Source organism: Euprymna scolopes, chromosome 20 (assembly GCF_053919585.1).
Source record: "Euprymna scolopes isolate OS-2025 chromosome 20, ASM5391958v1, whole genome shotgun sequence".
NCBI lineage: Eukaryota > Metazoa > Mollusca > Cephalopoda > Sepiida > Sepiolidae > Euprymna > Euprymna scolopes.
In genome coordinates, this window is record NC_136501.1 from 93,144,230 (window position 1) to 93,155,255 (window position 11,026).

Here is an 11,026-nt window from a genome sequence, read left to right on the forward strand (position 1 = left end):
TGAAAACCGATTAAAGTATTACACATGTCTGAACACCCTATCTAGCAAGTTTCAAGTCTGTAGATCAAAAGTTCTTTGAGTATATAGGTTGATAAGTGTCGCCATACACACAATCTCACTTTTATATATATAATAGATATTACCCATGCCATATATAATAAAACAGTTGTACCTAACAGGTTTGAACAATTATTATGTCTCCTTCATGAAGATAAAATTTATGAGACAACTATACTAAACTTTATAAGCATAATGCCAGTTTTTATGAAAATTCATAACATAATTTTGATTCTAGAAAGTATCTAAACTTTAACGCCCAAAAGAGTTAAATAAGCAATTGCATTTTAAAGAATTCATAAGCTTAAATGCAAATCTTAATATTTGAATGCTATTTACTATCTTTCATCATAGGAAGTTGTGACAAATAATCGAAATGTGGTGGAAGTTCTACTCAACGCCCTTAAACGAAGTTTACGCAGGCTTATTAAAAATTGCATGAGGAGACACGTCGAAAGCAATAAACTTATTGCACTTAAAAGACGGGAGTCAACGGCGTGGAAGTTAGGATCACCTAGAACTTTACCGGCTTCATCCGTTTCCAAGTCAACAAAGTAACCGCCATTTAATAAATGGCTGGAGCATTTATTATTATGGCAAATGGAGTGGCTGGAAATATAAGCTAATATCGTTCGTAAGGAAGGTGTATATATTCAAAAGAAAAGTGCCATGAAGCCGGAATTGAGATCGGGCTTAAATAAAATAAGAGAGGGGTTAGTTGTTGAAGAGTGATAAAAAGAAAAAAATATGGATGGGGTCTGACTTTTCTTAACCAGCGGGTGTGAAAACCTATAGAAAAATAGTAGAGCTGTTATTAGAAAAATGCAAAGACATTTGGAAAAATGTGTACATTTTAAAAATGGGATGGAGGGAGTGTTGCATATTAGCACACCTGAGGTATTGCCGAATTATCCGAACAAGAAGATCCTTATTATTATTATTATTATTATTATTATTATTATTATTATTATTATAACTATTATTATTACTATTATTATTATAGCGAAGACTGAATTAGAATTGTTTTAAAGCAAAAATGCATTTAAAGGCAAATATGGTTAAATAGCGTTTTAGGCATTTAACTTGACTAGATTCTAAAATTGAATCAATTTTAGATAAATAAAGACAATTTTATTTTAGATAAAAAAAGAATGAATTTTAAGTAAATAAAAACAAATGTTAGAACATAAACAAAATACGTGACGAAGGTAGGTCATTTGGTTTATGTCTTTTCTCACGTAGAGTTAATGACATAACGAGCGAGCTTGAAAGACATGCATCAGTTAGTGAAGAGTTAGGAGTAAGAAAGGTAGCAGAGGCAGTCGGTAGTCAGAGGAAGAAATACGTAGGTGGACAGTAATGGCTCCAAGTAAAAGGAACTGTCGATATTAAAAAGATAGGACTAACGTTACAGCTTTCCAATGGGGGAAACATCCGAACTAAATCTGCTGTACATACCACCAAGCTGCTTTATATTCCACCAATCTTCGTTTGCAGTTTTTATCAAGGATCCGTCAAATCAAGATTAACCCAAAATAAAACAGCTATGTCTTTCTATTGGCCGATGTTAAACCCCAGAGATTGTTATTTGTTTTTTTTTTACTGTTATAATTACTGTTTAACCAATTACTAGACGATGAATAGACATATTTATATCTAGACGATGATATATATATATATATATATATATATATATATATATGTGTGTGTGTGTGTGTGTGTGTGTGTGTGTGTGTGTGTGTGTGTGTGTGCCAATAAACCCGTGATATACAGACCCCTACATGCCATACAGAAGCCCCCGACAATATTAAATTTAAAGCCAAGCTAATCCCCAGGGAGCTTATTACGCCCATATTATGCTATATACAACCACCATTTCAAATATAAAAAATAACTTAAATTGTAAAAATATTTATTAATTGATGTTTAATACCTGTTGTAAACATTTCAGAAATCTAAAAAGTTTCTTAATTGTCATTTTTCATAATTTCTAAATAATTAGTTTTTCATAGTTTCCTCATGTAACTGAATATTTAACTTCTCTACAATTGACAAAGCATATCCGTATATGGAATGTTTTCGATACCATCTTATTACACAAAGTAAGAGTACGACATATTCGGAATTTACAAGTTGCGTAAAAAACTTGATAAGCAATTTATTTTATGTTCCTCTAAAATGCTTGTACAACTTATCAATAAGTAATTACACCGACCTACGTTCTGCTTTCTTATCAAGATGAAATTTTGTATGCGCAACGATTTCTATCACCTCGTGTTATGTAACCAATAATATGAACTAATTTTGGTTTCTAATCTACAGGTATTTCTGATTTAGTTAGGCGTGAAAGGAAGCATGTTGAGTGCCACGCAGTGATTCGGTTGTTACATTTGAAAGAAGGCAAACCCCATCAGAATTTCCATGAAATGAAAAGAAATATATGGTAAGAGTGCCCCATTATATTTCTTCATAAAACGTTGGCATCGTGAATTTAAACACGTCCAAAAATCTGTAGAAACAGCTCCCAGACCTGGTTGTCCCTTTCAGCCATTGATGAGTCATCTTTCAGCCAAATTATTTGGGAAGATCTACGCATGATGATTCGCCAACGATCAAGATTAGTAAATGGTCTGTAGAAATGGCGATTCATGATCATAATTACTTACGCCTGAAAGTACCCTGTACCTCTATAAGGCCACCATTCGCATGTCACAGTTGGCCTGGTGAATGGTTGTCACATTTGAGCTGGTGAATCTGCTGCTTGTCTCTCACTCCTGGACAGGTTTCAAAAGAGAGTCGCCAACCTGATAGGTCCTGAACTGTCATCTAGGCTTCAGTCTCTGCCCTATCGACGAAATGTCGCATTCTTCTGCCTGTTCTACAAATACTTTAATGGTGGATGCTCTGACGAACTGCAAGCGCTTGTACCTCCTCGACGTGACTACCCCCGACAATCCAACAAGCAACTAAGTCCAACCCCTTTACAGTAGAGATCCCTTGGTGTAAGAAAGCCTTTTACTCCAATAGTTTTTTCCTCAGAACTGCAAGTCTTTGGAATTTTCAGAAGCGAGGTGTAGGAATAATTTGAAGATGTGCCAAGAATTTATAGTTTTGAAAATGACTGATTCCATAGAATAAAAACTGGGTTTATTACTATCATCAAGAGAATAAAGTTAGTTAAGGTAGTGTAAAAAAATGCAAGTACGCAGTCCTCTGCTGGCAAGGCCATCCTTACAGTCTACTAAGATGAGAATGGAGTAGCAATGACAGATTTCCTATAAAAAAATTACCCCAATGCTTCAATATTTAGGAAAGTAAAGGAGGGTATCAAAATTAAGAGATGGAGGAAGGTCAGCTAATGCATCACTTTCCTGCATCATCAAATGCATCAATTTCCTGCATCAACACATGCATCTCCTGCAAGACAGCGCTTCAATCCATAACGCGCACATCGCCACGTCAGAAACACAGGCGTTGGCAATAACATCCTCCCATTGTACTTTTTTGACGATGCACAATCTGACTTCTAATTCTGCCCAGCAATTAATTTATTTTGAAAGAAACGCGTTTTTTTTTCAATTAATGCGGTCTTCATTTCCGAAATCACGTTGTAATTGGAAGATCAACTTGGAATTATTTATAATCACACTCTCTAGAACTACATTAAACGATGGGAGAAATGCGCAAAACTTCGTGGTATATTTGTAGAGAACTACTAATGACTGTGTGAAGTTTCTTTGCTCTGTGAGAAGTGAGTCAAGGGAATACCATTTTTTAAATTCCATTTTCACCCCAAACAAGGCACAGTGCAACTTTGATGTAAGGTACTACTATCAGGGACATAAATTGCAGAGATACTATGTAGGGAGTTGAGCAGCAAGATATCTGTTCACATTAAACTTGAACTTCTGCATGTCAGTACAGTTAGGAAAACAGGAACACGGAAGGGAGTTCCAGAGTCTAGCAGTTCTAGGGAAGAAAGTATTAGGGTAGAAGGCATTCTTACATCTAGCGATCGGTACTGTGCAGGGGTGGGACTTGGCTGTTTGTCGAGTTTGTCGGGGCTAATTACGTCGAGGGGGTACAAGGGCTTGTAGTTCGTCAGAGCATCCACCATTAAAATAATTGTAAAACAGACAAAGGAATGCAACATTTCATCGATGGGACAGTGGTTGAAGCCTGGATGACAGTAAGAACCTATCAGGTGGGCGACTCTCTTTTGAACCCTATCCAGGAGCGAGAGACTAGTAGCAGCTATCCCTTGTATCATATCTTGACGATGTCCAATTTCACAACCCCACTTCACGGCCAGGTGCCTCGTGAGAAAATAATACTTTTGATTTCGAATTGATGTTTATTATGTGGATTATTCTCACATTCTGGTTGAGGCGTTAATGGTGCTTTCCCTCTTCGATTTGAAAATCCTCAATGACTTTTCATTGCCTGGCTTGGTACTTTATAGTATGAAATTGAGTATCGTGAAAGTATGCGGATGTATATTAATGAACACTGAAAATTCAATATAAATATTATTTTTGATAATTTTTGTTATTCGAATTACTGTTCTCATCTTGGATGTTATTATGACAACATTTCGGCCGATGTAACCGATCAGTTCTTTCAGGTGCATCTGGTCGAAATCAACCTCGATATAAATATTTCAAACGTCGGCAACATTCTATGGTGAAACAAATGTAAATATTAAATATCTAGCGGTGGGTATCCGGCGGTGTGGTTGGGGGGTGGGTGGTAAAATGAAGACAAAGCGAAGTAAATACCTTGTTTATTTGGGGCTCGAATTCAAATCATTGAGGTGAAAGCGCAAAAAAAAAACGAAAAAAAAACGTGATGAATTAACTAAAAAGTAGATTAGGTCAAATATCAATTCCACAGTGAACGTATTCTAATTGAATTGTTTTGTTTTCTCGAATTCTAAATGAATTTATTTGTTTTAATTTTAATTACAGGTGTAATGCAAGTGAATTCACGATATCGTTGCGTTGTAATAATAAACAGTAAATAATTAATTCTTTCTGTAAAAATAAATGTTTAGTTGCAAGCAATAACAAATAAAGGTATAGTTATATTTCAACGTTAGAGTCGTTAAAACCGGAAGTAAGAACTGGTTAGTCGCGCAGGTTGCGTCTTACACTAACTAAAAAAAAAAGCAAAAAGAAAAAATAATAATAATCGCGTTTTCTTTTTATATTTTTTTCTTTTTATTTTATTTAAGGTAAAAGCAGAAAGCATAAATCAGGGAAAGAAGATAGAAAAAAAAACAGCATAATAACCTTGTACGATTCCAAATCGATGTTTCTTCGTACTGTTCCTTGTGAACGCATCCGATGCGATGTAAATGGGGAGCGGGAAAAGGAGGAATCTAATAGAGAGAAAATATGTTGTAACTTCCATTGAATCTAACCGATTTTGGAAGTGAACTCTCACCCGGAAAAATATAGAAATGTACGGTTATCGAGGAAGTGTAAGGGTAATAGGCCTATAGCAAACCTCAGATCCTGTGCTGCCGTTTTTTGCACATTACATTTGAATGTAATGTCCTGATTTTTAATCCTATTAAGGTCAAACTCACACGGGAAAATGAGTTCATTTTTTTATATTGAAAGAAAGAAGAAAAGAAGATAGATAGAAGAGAAGAGAAGAAGAGATAATCAGTTCTGAGTAGTGATACTCTGGTGTTTGAGGTTCAATCACCAATATAGGCGATACTAAGAGTACAAATCTGCTGAAAAAATAACAAGATATCACATATATATTGATTAAAGAGCTCCGCTCATAATTCCGGACTAATTCTCTAGTTTAACATAAAGATTATCGAAATCAACAACACCCACTATATAAAATTTTATACTCTCAACTGTTCAAAATTAATTTGTACGCGGAGCTCACTTTGAAATGAATTAATGAAGTTTTCTCCTCGGTGTAAACGTTATTTTAATTGTAATTTAAATATGATCCTCAAAGGATATCACACTGATTTGCAGTTTCTAGTTGCAAAGGAAAAGATAGAAAATAGAAAATAAAAACACACACACAAATTGATTCTATTCCTGTTAAAGAGGTTATACCGTCGAAATCTTATATTAAATAAATAAGTGTTTGTTTATGAAAAGTCGGTGTTTGATTTATAAACAAACGAATTGAAAACTTTCTAAATCATTACTATATATTGAGTTCAATATAATAGAATAATAAATACGAAATTTGCAATAATCAAAATATCATAATTATGCGTATTTTACGATCGGGAAATGCCAGGCGACCTGCAGGTGATTTAAAGAGTAAAAAAGAAATGACTCGTGCAGCACCACCGAGAATCAAAACCAAATCTTTTAGTTTACGATGTACGTTTTTCATTTGGCGTTAATGCAGGACATGTTTCCTACAAGGCTTAAAATTAAAATATGAACAATAGCTATTACGTTACGCATGCTTATTCGTAATGCCGTCGTTCGACTTTAACGTGGCAAATTTTAATTTTGAATTTTCATACTTTTGCACCGATTTTTCCCGGCTAAAACCCAAACATAAATTTTCGCATTGTTTCGAATATATTAAGTTTCATGTCTATACACCAAAAACTGGCAGACTTTTGGTAGGTAAACGTTTTTTTAACAAACATTAACCTATACATAAATGCATTTTGAAAAGGTTTGTGTTTACTATAAACTTTAAACGAAAATATTACACAAGTATATATATCATGTAGAATATCTGTATGGATATATTTACACAGAATAGTTAACTAAAGATGATTATCCCATAAGAAAACCGAAAAAGTCTAACAGGAAATTAATTAAAATGAATGTTTTAAAGATTATGTAAATTAGCTAGATCCTTTGTAAATGAATGCTATACCACAACCTATGTATAACGAAGTTTTTTTTTTTAATAAATAGGAAAAAAAGGGGGTTTAATATGAATATCAATACACGCAAAAACCTCAAATTTATAGGAGTATTGATATTGTGTTGCTTGATTTAACTGCCCTTTCTTTTCTATATATCTATAAAAGTGTCTGTCTGTGTGTGTGTCTATCTGTGTATCTTTGTGTCTGTGTGTGTATATTTCCCTACGCAATAACTCTGTCAACTTTAAGTCTACACACTCGACATTTGATATACAGGGTATTGAGATTTGGGAAAATCTATGTGATCGGTTTTCGGCCAGAAATTTTGCGATTAAGGGGTTAAAGTTCAACGATTTGATCTTTGATAACTCTACCAAACTCCTCGGACAATTTTGTGTATAAACACTTGGAATTTTAGATAGGGGTTTCTTGGACATAGATCTAACTTAATAACTTGATTTAAGACTAAATCAATAAATTTTAAGGGGTCACATTAAAAAAATAGACCGCTTCTTTTTCATGCTAGTATTCCGATCAATTTGGATATATTTAACAACTACCCGATCTACATATTTTACGCAGTCTTCATCACACGCACTCTATTTTACGTTAGTTCTTTTTTCGCATCAATTTTTCCTTGTTTTTTTTTCCGAATTACCTCTTCATTGAACACTACTGACAGATTAGTTTGTCATGAATTTTTAATGAGTTTCATTTGCGATTCAAACCAAAATTCAAGTGCCACCCATTTTATTTTTACATTTTGGAATCTGTATTCATTAAAAGAAAGACTTCATGGAAAACAATCGATGTTCGATGACACAAACAACTTGTACATTAATACTTTTTTCATTTATCACACAGATTTTACTATTGAAACAGTTATTAAATTAATACATTCTATCGTATTGAAATACTGCATATGTGGTACGGATACCCCCCAGACACTAATTTTGTATGCGTTTTTTTAGTTTCATAATATTCATAATATTCATAATATTCTGGCAGATCGCTTGATGTTGCTAGAGATGATTTAATTTATGTTGATTACGTATTTATTTTATAGAACAGATTTTCTATTGCCTAGTAGCCAAGATATATAGTAATGATTTCAAAAGTTACACAAAAATGACTTAGTTGCCATCATCTAGAATACAAGCCAAAATCTTCAGTGCTTCAGCCTTAGTTGGTATTTAACGATTTATCCCTCGTTATATCCATCTGAACTATGGCTAGATATATTAAAAATAGACTAAAACTTAAGGGACTTGAAGCTAAAAATATATATGCACGTCATTCTCAGAAGATAGTCCACTTACTCCTGCTGACGTTAATTTAAAAAATAATGTGATCTTTTGGCAGCTATTTCACAGGCAAAAACCAACTCGAAAGTGTTCCCAAGGACGGAATATCCTATATATCAAGTTTCAGATCTACAGATCAAATGATTTATAAGGATTTTGGTAGAGACACAAGTAACTTATATATATATATATATATATATGTGTGTGTGTGTGTGTGTGTGTGTATTATATATATATGTGTGTGTATATATTATATATATATATGTATGTGTGTGTATGTCTATAAACATATGAGTGTGCTAGAACGTTTTCATTCTAAATCATACGCCCTTATGCACGATGTAGAAACTATTCATAAATGAATTAAGGTTAACAGTAAAATGAAACGAATCATCTAATAGTAACCATGAAAATGCCTAATTAATTAATGATGGCTCGTTTTTCAAAGGAATATGCAAATGAGTTAACCTCCATGAAGTCACTCGCATATCCAATTGCTGCATATATTAAGAAATTCGTATTAATAGTTTTAAATAGAAAAACTTAGGCTGTTAATATGCATGTCAGAGCGAGAAAAAACTTAACTTACTAGGCGTGTAGATTAAGTTTTATTATTTATTTGTAAATTTATTGTTATATTGCTTATGTATATAATAGTTTAGTGTATATTAACTATTTTACAATATTATGTTCATTTCTATTAACGCAAGGACATTTAAATAAAATATTAGTTTTTAAATGTATTATTAAGTTCCTATTTAAGATATGCAGTAAATTTATACATGTAAAAAATATGTAGTAGTAGCAGTTCAACCCAGCTTTGTACTGTTCATAACTTGACCTACGTGTGAATAGACTTTATGTAACATTTCAAATGTTTAGACCAAAATTTTTCTGAGAAATTTCGTAGAGACCGCAGGGGTCAATTTTTCTTTTACCTTTGATCCTTTAAATTATATTTTTTGGGCTCAAATCAAATTATAAAGTTTGATCCATGTCCATGTACATCTAAAATTGCAAGTGTAAAGACCTAAGATTTGCTGAGGTGTTTGGTAAAGTTTTCAAAGATCAAATCGTTGAACTTTGACCCCTTGACAGCCAAATTTCTGGCCGAAAACCAATTGAAAATATTTCCCCAAATCTCAATACCCATTATGTCTAATTTCAAGTCTCTAGACCGAAAATTGACAGCGTTATTTTGTTTGGAAATTGTACACAGACACACACCCAGACAGACATTTTCACTTTTATAGATATACTAGCATGGGTTCCCGGCGTTGCCCGGGTGTTTGTAGGTGTATGCTTAGCAAAAAAAAAAAAAAAAAAAAAAAAAACAGACATACAAAACGGTGACTTTTATAAACTTTGACCCCTATTATGACCCCTTAACTTTTATTGTTTTGGGAGCAAATCGAGTTTTTAAGTTATCCTATATCCAAGGAGCCTATATCTAAAATTTAAAGTGATTAGACCCAAAATTGTCGGAGGAGTTTTTAGAGTTCTCAAAGGTCAAATCGTTGAACTTTAACCCCTTAACAGCCAAATTTCGGTCCGAAAACCGACCATAAACATTTGCCATATCTCAATACCCTATATATCAAATTTCGAGTCTGTAGACGAAAAAATTACAGAGTTGTTTTCGTAAGGAAAATGTATTCAGACATACACACAGACACCCACACAGACACCTTCACTTTTATAGCTATACTAGCATGGGTTCCCGACATTGCCTGGGTATTTGGAGATATATGTTGCACAAAAAAAGCGGTCAACTTTGAACCCTATTATTGAATGTACTACTCTTGTCCTCGTATTGTTTTCAACTTTTTAGTTAAAATATAGGAAGCTTTACTTTTGGAATGGCCTTCGTAACTTGAAATTTAAAAGATGTATAAAAAAGAGTATCGTTGTATTATGATACAAATCAGTCCGGCGGTGCTTTTGTTAATCCCAAGATAATATTTAGTTGTTTTTTTTTTTTCGGTTCTAGCATGTTCATCATCATCAGTTTTATATTCTCCCTTGGAAGTTATTCATCTCTCACCCACGTGGAGGTTATGAGATATCCGAATCAAAAAGTGAGATTTGTAAAACCGGAAACATAGAGGAAGGGAACTGGTGCGAGAAACAAAAAACTCTTGTCAGTCGTTGGCATCCTCCAGCAATACACTTACCCATTCTCAAAATAAAAAAAGGGAGAAGATAACACCAAGGAGTATCACAGACCTACATTAATCAACTGAGAACAAGTCACCACAACAACAACCTAAACTTTGTTGGCTTTAGTGCCGAGGATAAAAATACCGATTGACCTCTGGGAAAAGAGTTAATTGAGTGTTTACTATATTATCTATTATAAACAGAAACACTGTAGGTATTAAACGTAACGTTCAATTCCTTAAAAAATAAAGCAAAAAAAAAAAAAAAACAAAAAAAAAACAGAAAAAACTAAGACATGTGCATGCGAGTATTATGTTTTTTCTAAACTTTTTGAAAGTAAAAATAAAAATAATCGAATTGAGATCGAAATCAAAACATAATGACAGTAAGTCCGATAACATTAGACCAGCTTGCTACGTTCTTTGAAAAGCGTTTTCAAGCTTACTTCTTCTTAATACAATTTTCACGCGCTACACGTGCGCAGTCGTGAAACAGTTGACAACCAGACAAAAATCCGATGACTCCCTAGTAAAAATATTTACATTTTGACTTTTTAGCAGACTTTTTTTTATTAATCTTATCCTAAATGCTACACAATTATGCACAATATAGAAAATATGCATGAAATAGAGCGTAA